The 22009-nt window shown below is 52.9% G+C and overlaps 1 pseudogene; it reads right to left on the reverse strand.

Annotated features, from left to right (window-relative positions):
* Nucleotides 1-5745: 5745 nt before the first annotated feature.
* LOC125510165 (noroxomaritidine synthase 2 pseudogene) lies at nt 5746-7341 on the reverse strand (annotated as a pseudogene).
* Between the last annotated feature and the right edge of the window lie 14668 nt (nt 7342-22009).

Here is a 22009-nt window from a genome sequence, read left to right on the forward strand (position 1 = left end):
ATACTAGTATTAGATTCAAAAAAAAAACTAATACTAGTACTGGCTATGGGAGCAGTATATATCTATTAAACCGTTCGACTGATAGGAATGAATTAACGGTCTATGTTTAGGCGGTGTTGGGTTCTCTAGTCTTAGGACCTTTTCTAATTCCTAGGATTTAAAAAAAAAACTCTTAAGGAGGTGCTTGTAAGGACTTTTAGCAAAAAGTCCTAAAAAAATCTCACCCTGTTTGGTTTGCTAGGGATTTTTTCTAGTCCCAACACAAAAAAGTCTCTAGAACCAAACACCCCCTTAGTTAGGGGGTACTATTCAAGAATTAATATCTTCAGACAACCTACATACAAGTCCGATGGGAAGACCTGTGAACATATCCAGACAGCCCACGTATCAGGACAATGGCAAGAAAACTATGAATACAAAGCAGGGACATTCACCTGCCAAACAACCCACCTGACAAACAACGACGTCACCCACGAGAAAAAGAACAAATTTCAAGTAGTCGGCACTGAAAAAAGACGTCCTCAAAATTGATCGACCATGTTCAACCAACTAGACACTGCCACCATATGCGGATGCAACCACAAATATTATCCCACAAATAAAAAATTCAGATATTTCCAAATAATAATGATTGCACCTCTCGTCTCCATTGTAGTAATAATGAAAGCCAACTGTTATCCTCATTTATGCGAGGGAACGACATATGGTGTGCCCACCTAGAAAAGTTTCTTCCTTTCCTCTGTGACCTTACGTGCGTCCGCTTAAGAAAATTAGTAAAACACTCTTTTTGTGGTATTTTCCATTATATCATCTGTATGAAAAGAATAAAATTTAGATATACTTAATACTGAAGGTAACAAAGAGAGTATAGTTGCTTATACTATTTTCATAATACACACAAGCGATCAACAAAAACTCTTGGAGCTTGAAAACCAGAAGCCACCAAGCTGCACTAATCCTGAAAGATTGCCGCATGATGTCAATGTGAGACTAATATCGTCCCTCATCTTGCTCTCCAACGGCCAAACAAAATGGTCCATGCAAATCTTTTAGGGTGGTTAAATAAATGGTTCATGCAAAGCTTTTAGGGCCGATAAATAAATGATCCATGCTAGGCTTTTGAGCAACCTCCATTGCACCAAAGAAATTGATATTTCCCGAAGTTCCTGCAAGGCAGCCATATGTATTTTGTAACAGGTTAGTAACTGGCCCACCTTATACTTATATTTACTATTGGAAGCACCTTTTTAGCCACCACGTTAATTTTGTACAACCCATGGATGTCTTGCAAAAAACAAATCCACTTGATGAGCCTTGGTCGTGTGTCAAGGGAAGTCCTGAGGAGGCTCATACCAAGATCCGGTGGCATACTAATTAGAAGCATCTTCCAAGAGGTTATAAAAAATTACCTTAATTTCGAGACAACACATTACTTTTAGAAATCCATTGAATTTTAAAGTAAATCCATGTAGGCAATTCAGATTTACAATGGAAATCATATATGCTGTAAGATTCCTCACAATTCATGACTCCAGTTTGTCTCTTCTCTTGAAAATAACTCTGTACAATCCATGGATTGTTGCTAGAAAAGTTCCGATTGATGAGCATTGGTAATGCATCAAGGGAACTGCCGACGAGGCTCACGACATAAGCCAAAGTACTACCTGGATGAGCTCCTCCTACGCATCAATCCCCTGCATATGGTATTATCCAGATGTAGGCAACGCCCATGGCATCACTAAGGATTATGGTTTACATATATACCACTTCTTCCGTGCTTAAAGGAAATTTTGGTTGAAGTCAAACAGCGCAAAGTTTGGCTACTTCTATAGAAAAAGTCAACAACTACAATACCAAAAGGACTAGTATAATTAAATACATAACAAGATATAGATGTATATTATGTGTACTAGCTGTTGATGGTTTTTCTACGAACTTATCAAAATTTTCACAGTTTAACTAAGGACAATATATAGTGTTACTATTCATCACCCAGTGTGCATAATACATTATTCTTCACCCGAGCTAATATTACAATCGCTTCATAAATAAATTACGTTTGGAATACAAATAGTTATATTCATATTGATTCACTACGTAAAATTTTGTATAGGAAAATAAAAAAATAGGTTATAAAAACAGAAATATCGCATTTTATGTATGTTTTACACTATGTTTTTACGTTCGTAATTTTAGGTAACATAAAATATTTTTACGACGAGTACATATTTTCTTATGTTCTCTTTTTATGTATGAAATAAGAAAAAATTTACGAAACGTAAAAATACGGTGAATTGACATCAAAATAAAGAGGGGGTGAAGAATAACTATTCCTCACCCGGGGTGACGAATAACGCGACCCTATATATATATATATATATATATATATATATATATATATATATATGGATTTGTTCACGCGCGGTGGAGTAATGGGCAAATGAAAATCGATTTGCTGTCATATGGTTTTGTTCCACGTAGTGGCATTTGTGTTGAATGCATGGGTAGGTGAGCTTATATATATATATCCTTACAGTATGAGATTATTGAGTAGTTGCAGGGAGCATCTACAGTAGCCCCCACCCCCCACACCCCAAGTTGTCTGGGTCGTTCCACACACAACCTTGACTCTTCTAGATAGCTTCAATGTGCATTTTTTGGTCGCCCTGACTGGCACAACCCCCTCCTCTCCTGTCCGGCGTCACAGCCCAGCCCAACCAGTTCGTAAATCACCTGGCAAGTTCTTCGGAGCCGTGCACATCCCACCACTCAGCAAAAGTGGTGTCAAATGCATGCAAGCAGCAGCCATGCACGAGCTGGCAAGGGTGGCAAAAATGGCTTGGCCATCATGCTAATTAAGCTCGACCTGCCAACGGATGAGTAGAAAGAGAAATTCCCTCGGAAGAAAGAGTGGGAAGCGAAACTGAACCAAAGAAGGATTGGTTACTACCGGAGGGTGTGGTTCACACTTCCACGGGGTACACACTGAAGGAATTGTACGAGTATATCAGAATACTTTTTTTCTTGCGGGTAAGAATAGATAGCTTCAATGTGTATTTTCTTTGTGCTAAAGATGTGTGCAAGTGATTCTCATGCACTGTTATTATCATAATATAATGGCCGAGTTTAGACATGTGAATCTAACTAGTTTACTTGTGTCACCGTAAGATAATTCATCATACTCATGAAATAATATCTTCAGATAGCCGACATAGAAGTCCGCATGGCCCACGTATAATGCAATGGCAAGAAGGCTTTGAATACAAAGCGACGACGTCCACCAACAAGACAGCCTAATCATCAACCTGACAAACAACAACATCTAAGTAGTTGGCAATAGTAAAAACCACGTCCTCAGGAGTGGTCGACCTCATCTAATCAACTGGATACTGCCATCAAATGTGGATGCAAGTAGCAATATTATTCCACCCATAGAAAATCCAATATATTTTCGAATAATAATGATTACACCTCTCATCACCATCTTGCTTTAACAACAAAGATCTGTTTGCTATCCACATTTATGCTCATCCGGCTCAGGCGCAGCCAACTCGCTTTCGGCCATGGTAACCACATACGGTGGACCCATCAGATCAATTCCATCCTTCCTGCGGCTACCTGCCTTCAAATATATGGTTCTACGTGTTTTGCCTTGAACCTCTTAAAAAGTACTCCCTCTGTTCATTATTATAAAACGTTTTGAATACTTTAGTTTTAGTATGGACTTCATACGGAATGTGAGTGAACAAATACACTAAAACTTGTCCATGTATATCCGATTCAGAAAAAAGTTAGAACATCTTATAATAGTAAATAGAGGAAGTAGTGAAATAGAATTTTCTTGTTGTATAATCCAGAAATGGAACACGTTCACATATTTTTAATGTTGACTCTAACAAAAGATACATCATATGCTACTAAGTATGTATTTTTTTGGGTAGAGAAATCTACATAGTTGTTAATACTCTTTTTTTGCAATGTACATGAGCGGTCAACACAAACTCTCGCAGCATGAAGACTAGCAACCTCCAAGTTCCACTCATCTTGAAAGATTGCCGCATGATGCCAATGTGATACTAATACCGTCCCTCATCTTCCTCTCCAACGTCCAAATAAAATGGTCCATGCAAAGATTTTAGGGCAGTTATATAACTGGTACGAACTAGCCTTTTGAGCAGCCTCCGCCGCACCAAATAAGTTGCTATTTCCCAAAGTTCTTGCAAGGCAAACCTATATGTATTTTGTAACACAATAGTAGCTAGCCCAACTTAGAATATATTGTCTAACTTGAAGCACCTTTTGAGACAATACGCTAAATCTGAACCATTGAATCTAAGAGTAAATCTATATTGATGGTTCAGTTTTACCATGGAAATCACATACCAATGTAACAGTCCTAGCAAATCAAATGTCCTATCTGAAACAAACACACTCAACGATCCTTAGTTTTGTACCAAGTGAACTGTTGAGGAGGCTCACACTTAGAGTCAGTGGCATCTGTTTGGAAGCCCCTTTCGAGGCACCACATTAATTTTTAAATATGAATGAGACCTAATCCATTGAATCTGAAATTAATCTGCATAGATTGTTTAGACTGACGATAGGAATCATATACCATTGTAAGAGACCTAGCAATTCATACCTCCTATCCAATTCGTATTCTCTTAAAATGATTCATAGAACCCACCTATGTGTTGCAAAAAAGTTTTGCTCGATGAGCATTGGTTGTGCATCAAGGGAAGTGCCGAAGTGGCTCACGGCTAGAGTGGCTGGTGTACTAACTAGAAGCACCTTCCATCTATTCTACAATCGGTTGAAGAATAGACAATTTTGAACTGCAAAGAACCCTCCAGGTGGGTCAGTACTTTTTTGGCATGACAATTTTCAAACTATTTGTCAGAATAACACAAATAGTACACAATTGGAAATATATCGATTATTTGCATTCTTTTCTATGTCGAACACTATTCTAGATTTGTTACGGTTTAAGAGCATTTTAAAAACCAGGCGACACCCATCGAGTGGAATAGAACTTATTTTCACTGAACCGAGACACATGAACTGTGCGAGGGAATTATTTGTACTACGACGGTCAAGTGTGGCTCACTAAGCCGCACAGATGAACTGCATGATATGCACATCTGAATTGTGATGGCTGGGGTGCGTTCAGATGACTCTCATTCCCCTCCCATATGAAAGTGAACTTCATTAGGAAAAAGCAACTTGCTTGGAGAAATTTTACCATTTTGTAATATTTTGTCAGCCTCTCCAATAACGAGTGAACTTCTCGACTACCCTGCATTTTGGCGGTTCTTCTTATGTACATTTTTCAAAGCTGCGTGTAACACGAGGTTTGGACTATGAGGGACATGAGTGGTGAGCTTCACGGGTTTTCCTAACTATTTCTTCTTATAGAGTGAACCGCCAAACTTGGTAGAATGAACTACACTTTTCAATAATTACATAAGGGACCATGATATTTTATAGAACATCCCCCCACACACAAAAAATGTGGTGGGACGAGAGTAGTGTGGAATACAACCACCCTAACCTTTTTGGCATAGGTCACATGATGTTTGCTCGTAACGTGTTTTTCATGTGCATGTGACTGTACCGCGGGGATATTTATCAATACATGGTAAATAAATAAATCGTTCAAAACACTACATCTTGATATTTATGTTTGAATTCTTGGAGTAAATATTTGTGAATATTATAATTCATGTTAAGTAGGGTTTGCACAACATGTATTAAGCGATAATGACTTCCCTTTATTCATATATAGAGACACATATATACATATACCCTTACATTTGTACTTTACTCAAGTTCACCTTAAGCCCATTCTTCATTTGTAGAAGACATGACAACTTCGTGTCGATGGCTTGTCCATTAACCATTTTCACATCAAAGTTACACACGATAGCAGCGATGATGATCTTCATCTGCATGATTGCAATGTCCTTGCCAAGGCACAACCTTGCCCCTGAGTTAAATGCTGGGAACTTGTTCGAGGGTACGTATCGCAGTTGACGTCCATCATTAGAGAGCCACCTCTCAGGTCTATACTCCAGACAGTCGGACCCCCAAACAGACTCCATTCTACCGACGGAGTAGATAGAGACGAGGATGATGTCCTGGGCACAAACAACATGGCCACTCGGCATCACATCAGTGGATACCACCGACCTGCGCTCGATAGGGATCGGCGGGTACAACCTGAGTGTCTCCAACAAGGTGGCTTGCAGGTAGACTAGGGGTCTAACCTCTTCTGGCTCAAATGTCATCATCGTGACAGCGCCAGCAATGGCTGCTTTGCGGGACATGATGGGTGCTAGTTCGTTGCGAATGCTTGACACGATGTGCGGGTTCTTGGCGAGGTTGTAGACAACCCATGGCAAGGTAGTGCCAATCGTGTCCCTCCCAGCGATCATATATGTAATGAGTGTTGCCTGTAGTAAATCATCATTGTAGTTCTTGTCATTGACATAGTTAGACAAAACATCAATGTGTACTTCTTGACCAATAATATGGCCCTTCTTCCTCCTCTCCGTGATCATGTCCATGATGAAGCCGCGAAGAACCGCTTGCGCGGCGGCGAGCTTCCTCTCCGGACCGATGTTCAGGCGCCTCATCACCTTCCAAAAAAATGCCGGCACAATGTGACGGACAAAGCCCACCTCCATGACCGTGTCCATCGCGTTCGCGACGTGTACCGACGGCATGTCGAGGGACAGATAAGCGGGGTCCATGCTGAAGATGGTTGTGGCATACAGGTCGAACACAAGCCTCATCAACATATCATTCATGTCAACATGAGTATTGGTTCTCACCATGTGGTCCATGAAGGGTAGGAGACTCTTCTCCACCTTGTCGTGACAACACTTAGTCATCAACCCAACCAACAGCGGGTTGCTCAACACACTCTGGTAGTTGGCACGCTCCCGTCGGGATGACTCGCCATCTGCGCTGAAGAGAGAGCCTCTCGTCATGTCAAAGATTTCGGCATAATCTTCGCCCTTGGGATAGTTTGTATGGTTCGAGCTAAAGATGTATTGGATATTTGTTGGGTCGCAGGTTATGAACATCCGTATGCTGGCTATGGCAACCTTTAGGCTGTGACCAGATGGTGTGAGGAGGTCAAAGGAGATGTAGTGATGCAATCTGTGTAGGTTGACGACCATGGAAGGGAGGATGCCTACTACTGGCCAGCTCACGGGCAACAATGGGTTCTTACTAGACTTTATGTAGTATAAACCTACAATAACTACATGTACCACAACTATGGAGATGACTAGTTCTGGCAGGAACGAGAATGCCATTCTTGGAAGAGATGTGTGATGTATGTATGGAGATGTAGTGAGATGCAAGCCGAGATCTCTATTTATAGAAGAAGCTAGTACAAAACTTGTGTGCACATATGGAAACTCCTGTCGTTTTCTTGTGAAAGAAAAATAATAAATGTGGCAGGTTTGGTGATCACAAGCTGTTACCGCATTAATTATAAGGATTGCACGTACTACTCCATATGAAATATCCACCTACTACTACTAGGATAATAGGTAACGCTTACAGAATTGTCTGCGATGGCGTTGTGGCTCGTTGGTGTAGATTCATGTAGCTCGTGAGGTTAAGATTTGCAGGGTTTGTCGGGTCGTTGAAGGTGGCTGCTTCCCTTTTGTAGTTTGATCCTCCTACCTCATCTCTATCACGTCGGTACAACCTCTAGTGTCGGCGTGAGGTCTGTGAAAAATAATGAAAGTTTGACTTTTGGATCTGTGGCTCTTCCGCTTGTGACAACTTTCTCTCCTACGCGTTATAGTCCGGCAAGATCGTGGTTTTGATTACTTCTTGTCCGCAGTCAACATTGGTATACTAGCTATAATGATAAAGCGGCACGCGGCGGCGAGCCATCGACCCGTCTAGGTGGAATAAGGTCGGACCCTTGAAACTTCGAAGTAATTTTTTAAATTTTCTAGAGGTATTTATATTGCTAATTTGGTTAATAGACCTACATGTTCTTTTCACAAAAAAGGTTAGGATGGTGGACATATTCCCAACCGACCACATATGAAACTTCAGTTTTAACACTTTATTTGTCTGCTAAATTACTATGAATTATCGGTGGTAACTCATCAATTCGAAAGTCGACAACTCTGGTGAGTTGTGCATGTACTCCCATCTATGTGTGTGCTCGAGTGTTTATATTGTACACGTGTCCGTAACTCCGGTGAGTGGGTGTGTGTACTCCGGTAGTTTATATCGTCTCAAGAGGTAATATATCTAGACTAGGGGGAGGCGTTTTGGCTCCCAGGTGCATTTGCACCTGGATGAATAGTAAAATAAAAAAATAGTAATTTTTTTAAATCTGATTTTTTTGTAGATGTTTGAGTTAATGTCGTAAGCATGCTCGACAAATTTCATGCGAAACGGAGCAACAATGTTTCATCGGTGAAAAAAAAATTGGGTGTGACATTTTGGGGTAACAATTGATGTTTAATCTGTTTTCTTTTTGCACAGGCCAAACTACTTAACATTTTTGCCTAAAAATTTCAGGGTAGTATTTGAATGTGTCAAAGAATACATAAATTTTTTGTTAGATTTCTGTGACATTACAAAATTCATTTTCCACGGGCAGGATCACGTGCTCCCAGAAGCCGAATTGCATTTCCGGACAGCCCACACACTAATTCGATGAAAAGACTCATGACCATCTCTAGATGGCCCACGTACTACAAGGACAATGGCATGAGGATTATATATAAATACAAAGTGACAACGTCCATGTCGGGTGGTAGGTGCGACATATGCCAACGGGTGGCTTATTATTGTGGGAGCTAGTTAAACATCGCTGGTGCCTGGAAACGGGATGAGGCGAAGACATGCACGCCGGCGAATCTTACCCAGCTTCGGGGCTCTCCGTGGAGATAACACCCCTACTGCTGCTCTGGGGGTCTCCGCATGATCACTCGATGAACAAGTAGCTACACGGTGCTCCTTGAGCTGTTTGGCAAGAGGAGGAAGAAGGGCTCTGCTTGCTCTCTTCTCCTCCCTACGTGGTGTCTAAAACTAGCAGGGATCAACCCTTTGCATGGGTGTTCCGGGGGGTTTATATAGGCCTACCCCCCGGGGGTACAACGTTAATCTGGCTGGGCCCGGGGCCCAGCCGTCTGTGTCTACGCTCTCCGGCTTCTGTGCCGGCTGCTGGGGCCCGCCGGCTAGTGGGTCCCATCGGCTGCCGGCCCCTTCGTCGACAGGCAGGCCCCACTGTCCAGGGCCTTGTCGGTGGCTGATTACTGTTGCTCAATCTTGGTGACGAGGGCTTCGCCGAGGTAAGCGTGGCTACAGTGCTGCCGTCCGGCGGGTGACCACTATAGCCTCACCGCGTCTTGTCTCCTTAATGGGGCGTCTCCTTCGAGGGGGTGGCAAGCCGGCTGGAGAGAGCCGGCTCCGTCTTGGGCCGACTGGGGGAGGCCGGGCCGCCTTCGGGTGTCTCTCTGCCCGAAGGGGCCCACCGCCCGTGGGCCGTACTGGTAGCCCGTCGTGGATGACATCAGGGTCAACGTGGCAACAGTGCTGCGCCGGACGGGTCATGGCCACCCGTACGGCGCACTGTGCCAGGCGCGTTCCGGGATTCGGGGGTGGCAGGCTTCACTGTAGCCACGCCCCGTCACATCGACGTTAGGTGGATGCAGACTTTGAGGGTACGATCTTGATCGCTTTATGGGAGCCGGCTTCTTGGAGTCGGCCTTCTCGCAGCCGGCTCTTAGGAGCCGGCCCTCCCGCGGCTTTCTTCATGAGGGCTGAAGTCGGGCCGCCTTCCAATAGCCGGCCTGGGAGATAGCCGGCCAGGGGAAGGCGGCCCCATGTCTTGGATCCTTGAGAGCTGGATCGGCTCGTAATTTTTTCAGAAAGGTCAGGAGGAGCCGGCTAGGCTACCCGTGGTCACTTACTCCGACAGTAGTCCCCGAAGCTGAGCGAGCTTCGAGGCTGATAAAGGGACGAGAAGCTTGGTCAGCTTCCTATCCTGAGGGGCCGGCTTTGCTCGTGCGCGCCGTCTTCGGAAAAGCTTTATTTCTCGTAGGCGGGAACGCGGGCCACGTGGCGAGGAAATCCTGCCAACGCACGCGCGCGACTGGACGCCGCCGCAGGCCCAGGCCCGCCACTCGCAGGCCTCGGTCCGAGCGCGGATCTTCCGCGGCCCACATGGACCGCTCGCCTTCCCGCGGCGGTTTTATTCTGCCATCAAGGCACAATAATCGCGGGACGTGGGGGAGTGGGCGCAGTTGATCCTCACGTTCCCCCACGCCGCGCCTCCTCGGCTCCGCCGCGCGGTCTATAAGTAGGAGGAGGAGGGGGAGCGGCAGAGGCTCGCGCGCTCTCCCTCACTCCGCCCCTTCTCGCCCTCCTTCTCCTTCTCATCCCCGCAGCAGCTCTTTGCCGCGCCGTTCCGCCGTCGTTTCGTTCCGCCGCTGCATCGTCTTGCTTCTCGCCGCGCTGCCCCATGGCGCTGTCAAGCTCGTGGGATGGCTCCAACGTCCATGAGGACCACGTCGCGTTCCTCCGCCAGACGCGACGCCTGCCCGGCGAGGACTTCGTTCGGGTTCGTCTAGCGCCGGAGAAGGAGATTTCGCCGGCACCGGAGGAGGGCGAGCAGGTGATCTTCCGCTCGCACTGCCTGTGCGGCTTCGGCCTTCCGGCGAGCGGGTTCCTCCGAGCCTTCCTCGAATTCTACAACCTCCAGCCGCATCACCTCACGCCCAACGCGGTGATGCTGTTGTCGGCCTTCGTCACGCTGTGCGAAGGCTTCCTTGGGGTCCTCCCCACGCTCGAGCTCTGGGCGGAATTCTTCCAAAGCAAGCTCGGCACCATCGTCGCGGGCGTGCCCGCCCCTTGCGGAGCCTTTATTGCCATGAGGCGAGCGAGCGAGAACAACCCGTTCCCGCCCATCCCGCTGATCCAGTCGGTGAAGCTCTAGCAGAAGTCATACTTTTACGTGAAGAATGTCGCGCAGCAAGGCGACTACGTCAACCTGCCGGCTTATGAAGCCGGCCCGCCGGCTGGGAGGCGACCTTCGTGGAGCTACCGGGCCAGGTCGTTGTCTTAGGCCGGGAACGCAGCCGTCTCCCAGCTTCAGGTGATGATCCAGTCGGAGGGCCTGACCGGAGCCGACTTGGTGGCCGCCTTCGTGGAGCGCCGGGTTCTTCCCCTCCAAAGCCGGCCTCACATGGTTTGTCAGATGAGCGGCCGCTTCGACCCAAGCCAGCTGAGCACCAGGGAGATGCCTCATGCGGAGGTCTCCTACATGATGAACTATATCTCCAACTGCAAGCTTGCCGAGGATTGGCGATACGGCAAGGAGCCGTATTCCCGCGCCAACCCTCCGCCTGCCGTAAGTTCTTTCTTCTTTTCTTCCTTTGGTAGCCGGCCTCATGATAGCCGGCCTCTGATCAGCCGGTTTGCCCCTAGCAGAACCCTCTCCTTCCGCCGACGACCGGGGCCGTAGGGATAGAGCGCCAGCTCGTCCCTGACCGCACGGTGGACGACGCCGACGACCCGGACTTGGGAGCGGCCGCCATGGAAGACGCCATTGTGGGGGAAAGCGACGAGGCCGGAGGCGCGGGGCTCACGGCTGGCTTCGAGGACTGTCCGGATGATGCAGAGGTCGAAGTCGCCCCGCGCCGCCAGCCGGCGCCTGATCATCAAGGCGCGAGCTCGTCCGCCGCGCCGGCTGCTGGCGGCGGCACCCAGAAGCGCCGGGCCGTGTCGATCCTCTTCGGTAGCCGGCCAAAGAAGTCCAAGGCTTCCGCAGCGGCGACCAAGCGAGATGAGGCGGCCGCGAAGGCGGCCCGCTTCCGCAAGGCGGTGAAGCAGCCGCAGGCGATCTCAGCATAAGTTGTCGAATGCTTGGCCACATATTTTTTATTGTTCTTTTTGATTGAAAACTCTTCTAAACCTTTCTTTGCTCGCCGGACAGGGCGCCGCTTTCCCTTGAGCGGGGTCCGGGTGGCTCCGTAGTCGGGCCGACTGGAGGGTCTTCAGGCTCCCGCCGCGTGGATCCCTGTGCCGACCTCAGGGAGGCCACGGAGCGGAACGCACGAGAGGTGCGGGAGGAGCGGGAGGCGGCGGAGCGAAGGGCCGCCCAGGCGACGAAGGAGCGGGCCGATGCAGCAGCCAAGGCCCGGGCGGAGGCGGCAGCTGCGGAGACGGAGGCGGAGGCTTCGCACAACCAGCCTCCGCTGCTAGCCATTCCCCTCCGCGCCGTGGCCCCCAACATTCCTGTGCCTCCGCTGGAGGAGGTCGACCAAGAACCGCCGGTGATGGAGCGGAGGGAGGACTCCGTGATCTTCGTGGAGGGGGCGCCGCCGGCAGCGCCAACCGGAGCGGGCCAAGGCGGCCAGTCAGCTGCGGCGCCAGAGCAGCCGGCCAGGGGTGAGCCGGAAGTAGGAGCCGGCCTTGAGGTGCAGCCGGCAATGCGCCAGCGCGTAGGGGGAGGCACCGCTGCGCCGAAGCCGCACCGAGCTACGGGTGCCAGCCAGACGGTAGAGGCCTTGGAGGCGGTCAGCACCGGCACGTCCGAGTGGACTCCCAGCGGCGGGACGGGCGAGCTGAATGTGGAGGCCCAAGAGGTTCGGAACCGGCTTCAGGCCCAAGCCGCCTCGCTGCAGCAATACACCCAGGAGTTCCTTGCGACACGGGCCGTCATCCGGTTGAGTCTTCTATCTTTGGTTGTTTTGTTCTCTTGATTTCTTTCGTGGGGGCGCGTCAGCGCACCCACTGGGTGTAGTCCCCGAGATTTGGGCCGATTGCTGAGCAGTCGGGTCGGATCTTCCTTGACGACTACCTTATTCTCTCCTCCTGTCTAATCTTCCAGGAGTATCATAACCTCCGCGCTGCCGCCTTCAACTCCCAGGCTCAGGAGCTGGGTCAGAGAGCCGAAGACCTGATCAGCAGCCGGAGTACGTACTTGGTTTCATTCTGGGTGTAGTCCCCGAGATTCGGGCCGACTGTTGAGCAGTCGGGTCGGATCTTTCTTGACGACTTCACCTTACTGGTTTTTCTTTTGTCTTTCGTGCTCGTAGAAGCCAATGCCGACTTAAGGGGGCAGCTCAGCGAGGCGCATGCTGCCCTTCGCGCCAAGGAAATCGAGTACGATGCCTTGGTCCTGGAGCGTGACCGCCTGGCCAAGAAGCTGGCTGACCAGGAGGAGAGCCACAAGGCGGCTCTGAAGAAGGCACAGGATAACGAAGCCGCCCTGAAGGCCGAGTTCAAGACTGAAGCGGCGGGCTGGGCTGAGACCAGGTAAGCGCTGAATGAAGGCTTCGGCCGTATTGAGGATTTAATCGACGGTAAGCCGCCTTTCTCGCTCCTTGCCCGCCCCTTGCCGGCTAACTTGTGTTCTGACTTGAGCTACTTTTTATTCTCTGTGCAGACTACTTTCCTGGCTACTCCGTCTTCGCCGCCCAAACTATCGAGGCCCATCGCGAAGCGCGCCGGCAGGCGGGGGCTGAAGTCGCGTCGGACGCGAGTCGGTCGCTCGAAGAGCAACTCTTGGAGGTCCAAGCGCGGCTGCAGCCGGCCCATCGTATGCTCCGCCGCCTCCAGCACGCCGGAGCGCAGGTGTTGGCCGCCCTCTGGCCAAGCGAGACGATTCTCCGCACCCCGAGTCGGACTGCCGACTGGCTGGAGGTTGCGGTTGGCCGCTTCGAGGCCTGGAAGGCGTCGGCGGCCCGACTTGGAGCTGGGCGGGCGCTGGAGTTCGTCCGAGCTTGGTATCCAGGGCTGAACCTGGACCAGCTGCGCACCTGGCGGCTGGAGGCCGACGAAGAGCTAGCGGAGGTGCGGCCGGCTATCGCCCAACGCGCATCGACAATCACCGAGTGTACTGACATCAGCGTCTTTGCTCCCGAGATTAATGATGATGGCGTTGCCCAGCCGGAGGAGTGGTTCGGGCTGGACCCGGCGGCGGGTGAAGACTCGGCAGAAGAAATCGCCTCCAGCAACGAAGGCGAAGACGACGAAGGAGAGGAAAGCGAAGACGTCGAGCCGGCCGGTGGAAAAGCCAGCCAGCCTCAGCCTGACTGTGCCTCCAGCAACGGGGCGCGCGCAAGCGCGCCCTCTGCGGGAGGCGGTGATCATGCCGAGGTTCGCCAGCCGGCCGCTCCTCCAGCCGGCACTGCCATCTCTACCGACCTGCCCGGCTCGTCAGTCGCTCCGCCGGCTTAATCTGCCGTCCTTGTTTTTTCCTGCCTGTTGCCTTCTGAACAATTTTATTAAGCTTCTGCAGTTCCACCCACTGGGGGTGTATCCAAACTATGTTGAATGCTGGCCTTTTGAAGGTCTTTTATGTAAATATTAACTTGTGCATGTTTGGTTTCCATTCACGTATGCTTTTTATCCTTAGGCTGTTTCCTTTGCTGCCTTCCCCTTTTGGGGAGGCAAGTACTCGAGCTTTCTTGGATTGAGGTGAAGTGAATGGAAGCCGGCCGGCCGGCTACTCTGGTAGCCGGTCGGCGGTGGAAGAAAAACCGGCTTTTGTTATATTAGTCCGTTAGTCCCTAGCCGTTTTTCATGTGGGCACCCGTTCCTGCCCTTAACTCTTGTCAGCCGGACAGCCGGTTCTTCGAACTGCGACTTTTAGCAAGAGAAGGCTTGGGAGCCGGCACACTACTTGTCTGACTGCGGGTAGGACTTCTAATATAACTCTAGGCGGCCAGTCCCCGGGCCGACTAGTCGAACCCGGTGCCGGACGGAAAAAAGTGAATGCAATGACAAGGCCATAAGCATGATACTTTTCATTTATAGACAAAAGATGGCAGTCCCCGAGCTCTCCTCGGGGGCCCTATTGTCTCGTACTTAGTACAAAAGTTAGTGTGATACATACTGTATTTCAGCTGTAAAATCTTCGGAGGAGGTTGGCGTTCCATGGTCGTTCCGACTCTTTGCCGGAGTCGTCTCTCTTTCGTGCCTTCGGCTTCTGCGCGTCGATCAGGTAGTAGGAGTCGTTGCCTAAGGCTCTGTTGATGACGAAGGGGCCCTCCCAAGGGGCCGAGAGCTTGTGCTGGCCGGCTGTTCGCTGGATCAGCCGGAGCACAAGATCGCCCTCTTGGAAGGATCTTGGCTTGACCTTCCGGCTGTGGTAGCAGCGCAGGCCCTGCTGATAGATGGCGGACCGGCTGAGGGCTAACAGCCGGCTTTCTTCCAGCAGGTCGACGCCGTCTTCTCGTGCTTCCTTGGCCTCCGCTTCCGTGTACATGGTTACTCGAGGCGAGTCGAACTCGATGTCAGTTGGGATGACCGCCTCGGCACCATACATGAGGAAGAAAGGGGTGAAGCCGGTTGACTTGTTTGGTGTAGTGCGCAGATTCCAGAGGACAGTCGGCAGCTCATCGAGCCAACAGCCGGCTGAACGCTCCAGTGGTACGATCAGTCGGGGCTTGATGCCGGAAAGGATGAGGCCGTTGGCTCGCTCGACCTGGCCGTTTGACTGCGGGTGGGCGACGGATGCTAGATCCAACTGGATGCCTTGCGTCGCGCAGAAACATGCCAAGGCTCCCTTGGCGAAATTTGTGCCATTGTCGGTGATGATGCTGTGTGGCACGCCGTACCGAGTTGTTATATCTGCGATAAATGTGACGGCAGTCGGCCCATTCAGCTTCTTGATCGGCTTTGCTTCAATCCATTTGGTGAATTTGTCCATGGCGACAAGCAGATGTGTCATGCCGCCGCGCGCCGTCTTGAATGGGCCCACCATGTCCAGTCCCCAAACGGCGAAGGGCCAAGTGAGGGGAATGGTCTTGAGTGCTGAAGCCGGCATGTGTTGCTTGGAGCTGAAGAGTTGGCACCCTTTGCAATGTTTGACTAACTCCTTGGCATCATCCAAAGCAGTCGGCCAAAAGAAACCATGGCGGAAGGCTTTGGCGACGAGTGATCTTGAGGCCGCATGGTGGCCGCATTCTCCTTGGTGGATGTCTCTGAGGATTGCAATGCCCTTCTCTTGCTCGACGCATCGCTGGAGGACTCCAGTGACACTGCGCTTGACGAGCTCTCTGTTGACGATTGTGTATGCTCCGGCTCGGCGTTGGACTTTTCTTGCCTCTACTTCGTCAACCGGCATATCTTGGTTTATTAGGAACTTGAGGATGGATTGAGCCCATGATGGAGCTGCGACTTCTTCTATTGCCAAAACGGCTACTGCGACCAGGGCGGGCGGGCTGAGCAGTGAAATGCTGGAGTCGGCCGCCGCCTGTTGTGTTGGTGTAGTTTCCGGGCCGACTACCGCAGTCCCCGAGCCGGGTGAAGCAGTCCCCGGGTCAGGTGTAACTACGGAAGTCCCCTAGCCGCCTGCTGATATCCCCTGGCCGACTATCGAAGTCGCCAGGCCACCTGCTTGGCTCTTCGAGCCGGACCCGGCCGCGTCGGGGTCAGGCGGCACGAAGATGGAATCGGACTCTGGAGATGGCTTGATAGACGGCTTGAGGAGGCGTTGTAGAGAGACGCCGGTTGGTATTGCTTGCCGGGTGGAGCCTATTCGAGCCAGAGCATCAGCTGGTTCGTTGTCGGCTCGTGGTATGTGGAGGAACTCGCATCCTTCAAAATACCCACTGATCTACTGAACGAGGAAGCGGTAGCTTGCCATATTTGCGTCCTTGGCGTCCCAGTCGCCGGATGATTGCTGGACCACCAAGTCCGAGTCGCCATAATATAGGATCTGGCGAATGCCGAGCTCTTTGGCAAGCCGGAGCCCGTGTATGAGCGCCTCGTACTCGGCTACATTGTTGGAGGCGGCAAAGTGGATTTGCAGCGTGTATCTGAGCTTGTCGCTTTTGGGAGAGGTGAGGACGATGCCGGCTCCCAAGCCGGTGCGCATCTTGGACCCATCGAAGTGCATGCGCCAATGAGTGGAGTCGGGAGCTGGCGGCAGGTACTGGGTCTCGGCCCAGTTGATGAGGAAGTCGGCCAATGCTTGGGATTTGATGGCGGTACGAGGCTGGTAGAAGATCGCGTAAGGGGCCAGCTCGATGGCCCATTTTGCCACCCGGCCGGATGCATCCCGGCTGCCTATGATCTCGGCCAGCGGGGCGGTGCATACAACCGTGATGGGATGTTCTTGGAAGTAGGGCTTCAGCTTCTTGGCGGCGAGTACACGCCGTAGCACATCTTCTGGTAGTGCGGGTAGTTCTGCTTCGAGGTAGACATCACCTCGCTCAAATAGTACACCGGCCTCTGGACCGGCTGGGCTCGGCCTTCTTCTGGGCGTTGGACTATGATGACGGTGCTGACCACCCGGCTGGTTGCGGCAATGTAGAGGAGCATGGGCTCTTTCTCAGTCGGCGCCGCCAGGACAGGCGGCGTGGCCAGCATCTTCTTCAGCTCGTGAAAAGCTTGATCGGCTTGGTCATTCCGCTCGAAGTGGTTGGTCTTCTTCATGAGGCGGTAGAGAGGAAGAGCTTTCTCTCCGAGCCGGCTGATGAAGCGGTTCAGGGAGGCCAAGCATCCGGTAAACTTCTGGACGTCTCAAAGTTTGGTGGGAATCGCCATTCTCTCAATGGCCTTGATCTTTACTGGGTTGCATTCGATGCCGCGTTCGGAGACCAGGAAGCCTAGGAGCTGGCCGGCTGGCACTCCGAACACGCATTTCTCGGGGTTAAGCTTGATTTGGAACCGGCGTAGGTTCTCAAATGTTTCCTTGAGGTCTTCCAGCAAGGTGCCGCGCTTCTCCGTCTTCACCACAATGTCGTCTACGTAGACGTGGGCATTTCTGCCGAGTTGCTTGAGGAGGCACTTCTGCATGCAACGCTGAAAAGTGGCACCGGCATTTCTCAAGACGAATGTCATAGTCAGGTAGCAGAAGGCTCCGAATGGCATGATGAAGGCGGTCTTCAGGTGGTCAGCCGGATCTAACTTTATCTGGTGATACCCTGAGTAAGCATCCAAGAAACTCAACAGCTCGCATCCAGCCGTGGAGTCTATCACTTGGTCAATCCTTGGCAGGGCAAAGGGATCTTTGGGGCAGGCCTTGTTGAGGCTCGTGTAGTCTATACACATGCGCCACTTGTTGTTCTTCTTTAGCACGAGGACCGGGTTGACGAGCCACTCTGGAAAGAAAACTTCCATAATGAAGCCGACTGCCAGAAGCCGGGCTATCTCCTCTCCCACAATCCTGCGTTTCTCCTCCGACAGTCGGCGGAGGGGTTGTTTGACTGGTTTGGCGTCTTCTCGGACGTGTAATTTGTGCTCGGTGAATTCCTTCGGAACACCCGGCATGTCCTTGGGGGACCATGCAAAGATGTCCCGATTCTCACGGAGGAAGTCGGCGAGCTCGCCTTCCTATTTGCTATTTAGGTTTGACTCGATGACGGCAAACCTCTCTGGGTGCTCGGGGTCAAGAGGTATCTTCTTCGTCTCCTTGGTCGGCTGGAAAGATCCTTGGGCATCATGCTCCTTGGGATCGGGGGACAGGGCCGACTGCTTGCCGGCCATGGCCACGACCCGGTCCAACATCTTCTTCTCTTCGGCAGTCATAAGGGACTCGGCCAGCCGGCTGCTAGCTGCTGCGCACTCGAAGGACTTCTTGTAATCGCCGGCTACGGTGATGACGCCTTTGGTGCTTGGTATCTTCATCTTGAGGTATGCATAGTGGGGAACTGCCATGAATTTGGCCAAGGCAGGTCGGCCAAGCAATGCATGGTAAGGGCTCTCCAGGTCCACCACTTCAAACCAGATCGCTTCCCGGCGGAAATGCTCCTTGTCCCCAAAAAGTACATCAATCTTGATCTTGCTAATGGGGGCACAGGACAGGCCGGGTACGATGCCATGGAACACTGTCCGAGTAGGTATGAGTTTCTTTGTCTTGACGTTCAGCTTCTCCAGGGTGTCGCGGTACAAGATGTTGATGCTGCTCCCGCCGTCTATCAACACACGGGAGAAGCGAGCGGCGCATCTATCCGTTGCAAGGGTGGCATCCAGAACCAACGCATAAGAGCCGGGAGATGGCATCACCTCTAGGTGGTCGGCCCGGCTCCAGCTGATAGGTTTTTCTGACCAGTGCATGTGCTCGGCGGGGTTGGCAGCAACCATGCTGACTTCCTGGTTCTCTCGGCGTTTGCTGCGCCGGTCTTCGGGCTGGCTTGTAAAGACGATATAGGCGGCATGCTCGTCTGGGAACTCATCATGCACGGCTTCGACTGCGGGCCGAGCGGCCGGCGGCTGCGGAGCCGGAGGCGGCGGGCCGGCAGGCGGAGGCGGCGCGAGCCCTTCGCCTTTGGAGATTTGGGTGAGCCAATGGCACTTCCGGGTTGTGTGGTTGGACAGCTTCGCGCCGCTGTGGAACTTGCACGGGGCATCGAGAGTTTGCTCGTAGGAGAAGGCCGGCTGCCAAGCCGGCCTGCCGCCCTTGGGTTTCTTGGGCGCGGGCCGCCCTTCGGGCGGCACGTCTTCGACTGTGGCCACCTGCCGACTGGCGCGAGGCGGCGCGGGGCCCTTGCGCTTGTGGTCGTTCGAGTGTGGGCATCGGCCGGAATCCCCAGCCGGCGTCTTGGGCGCCGGGTTGAGTACTTTTCCGGACGCGTCTACCCGGAGCTCGGTCTTCATTGAGGAGTCGGCGGTAGCGTACTTGTCTGCTATGTCCAGAAGCTCGTCAAGGGTAGTCGGCTCGTCGCAGAGGAGCTTGTGCTTGAGGAGGGTGCCCTCTCGGCACCCGGCAGTGAAGTATTCTATGGCTGGCACCTCGTGCACCCCTTCGCAAGAGTTGCGGAGCTCGGCCCAACGCGTGAGGTAGTCGCGAGTTGACTCGGCGGGGCCTTGTACGCACAAGGAGAGCTGTCTGGGCTTGGGAGCCCGCTTGTAGGTGCTGGTGAAGTTGCGACGAAAGCTTCTATGAAATCTAGCCAGCTGTTGATGCTGTGTGGTTTGAGGCTATTGAGCCAGGTCCGCGCCGTGCCTTGCAGCATGAGGGGCACGTACTTCACGGCAACGCGCCGGTTGCCGTTGGCTATGCTAACCGCCGTGGAGTAGTCGATCAACCAATCTTCTGGCTTCACGGAACCGTTATACTTGGGCGTGTCTCTTGGGAGCGAGAACCCTTTGGGGAAGGGCTCGTCGCTGATGCGGGGGCCGAAGCAAGGCGGACCGACATCGTCTTCTTCTTCCAGCGCCAGGGATCGCGCCAGGCGGTCGATCCGATGGCGGGCGTCGTTCTCGCCGACTCCTTCGCGGCGACCTAGCCGGCCGCTGAGAGTCGGATGCGCAACAGGCGGCGGGGTGGGATATCTCTCTCCACGGGGCCGAGGCGGAGGCGGGTTGCCCCGCCACTCCATGGCCCGAGGGAGGCCTTCTGCGTCTCGCTCGATGGAGATCCGGGTTTGGCTTCAGCTGGCAGCCGGCTCTTTCTCGCGCCGCGCGCGGTCTCTACCCGTAGTCGGTGTCCGGGACGTCGCGCCGTGATCTCAGCGAGGGGGAGGGCTTTCCGCGCGGGTGTCGACTTCGTGTCACTACGCGGCTGCATCGATCGGCTGCTGGATGCGTCGGGTCATGTGGGGGAGTTCTTCGGCCCCCAGTCCGTCTAGCTCGTCTACGGCCGCCTGGGCGGCGCGCAGGTTCTCGAGTGGAGTGGCGTAGACTGGGCGGTCGACCCCTAACGTGTCGGCAACGACAGCGCCGCGCTGTCTGACAACGCCGGCCCGGTTAGGCCCGCCTGGGGGCGGCGTGCCAAAGGCGGCGCGGTCGGCCTCACGTCAGTGGGCCTCAGCGAGGCGTCTCATGGAAACCAACTTCCGGCCCTCCACGAGGAGGGCGAGGCGGCAAGCCTCCAGTGCTTCAGCATCGGCGTCGGCCGGGAGGGGGATGGACAAGTCATGGACCGCCGCGTGCGAGGCGTCGTGGGTGCTCTCGTCGGCTGCGCCGTCGTGGCCGATGACCATCACCTCGGTGGTGACAGCGTCGCAGCCATCGGCTCGGGGAAGCGGGTCGTTGTAGATCGTGACGTTGGTGGGGAAGGTGTCGAATGAGGCCGTGTCGGAGTCGACAGGCATCGGATCGGTGGAGCCAACCGACTCCAAGTCCACAGCAGGCTCGCCGGAGACATGGAGCCGGCCGAGGAGGTTGACGAGGTGGTCAGTGCCCGCGTCGGAGGCGAGCTCGTCGGAGATGAGGGTCTTGTCGAGGAGATCGGCGAGGCTGCTCGCTGTGCAGGCGTTGGTGACGCCTTGCAGCGCGTCATGGCAAGCGCCATCGGGCGTGCCGGGCTGGCTACGCTCGCGGGGGAGGAAGAAGGTTCCCGTCCAGAACAGGTCTCCGGATGACGGTGCACCTGGCCCCACGGTGGGCGCCAAATGTCGGGTGGTAGGTGCGACATATGCCAACGGGTGGCTTATCATTGTGGGAGCCAGTAAAACATCGCCGGTGCCTGGAAACGGGATGAGGCAAAGACATGCACGCCGGCGAATCTTACCCAGCTTCGGGGCTCTCCGTGGAGATAACACCCCTACTGCTGCTCTGCGGGGTCTCCGCATGATCACTCGATGAACAAGTAGCTACACGGTGCTCCTTGAGCTGTTTGGCGAGAGGAGGAAGAAGGGCTCTGCTTGCTCTCTTCTCCTCCCTACGTGGTGTCTAAAACTAGCAGGGATCAACCCTTTGCATGGGTGTTCCGGGGGGTTTATATAGGCCTACCCCCCGGGGGTACAACGTTAATCTGGCTGGGCCCGGGGCCCAGCCGTCTGTGTCTACGCTCTCCGGCTTCTGTGCCGGCTGCTGGGGCCCGCCGGCTAGTGGGTCCCATCGGCTGCCGGCCCCTTCGTCGACAGGCAGGCCCCACTGTCCAGGGCCTTGTCGGTGGCTGATTACTGTTGCTCAATCTTGGTGACGAGGGCTTCGCCGAGGTAAGCGTGGCTACAGTGCTGCCGTCCGGCGGGTGACCACTATAGCCTCACCGCGTCTTGTCTCCTTAATGGGGCGTCTCCTTCGAGGGGGTGGCAAGCCGGCTGGAGAGAGCCGGCTCCGTCTTGGG

The sequence above is a fragment of the Triticum urartu genome, chromosome 5A, assembly GCF_056163025.1.
Source record: "Triticum urartu cultivar PI428250 chromosome 5A, HENAU_Tu73, whole genome shotgun sequence".
Lineage (NCBI taxonomy): Eukaryota > Viridiplantae > Streptophyta > Magnoliopsida > Poales > Poaceae > Triticum > Triticum urartu.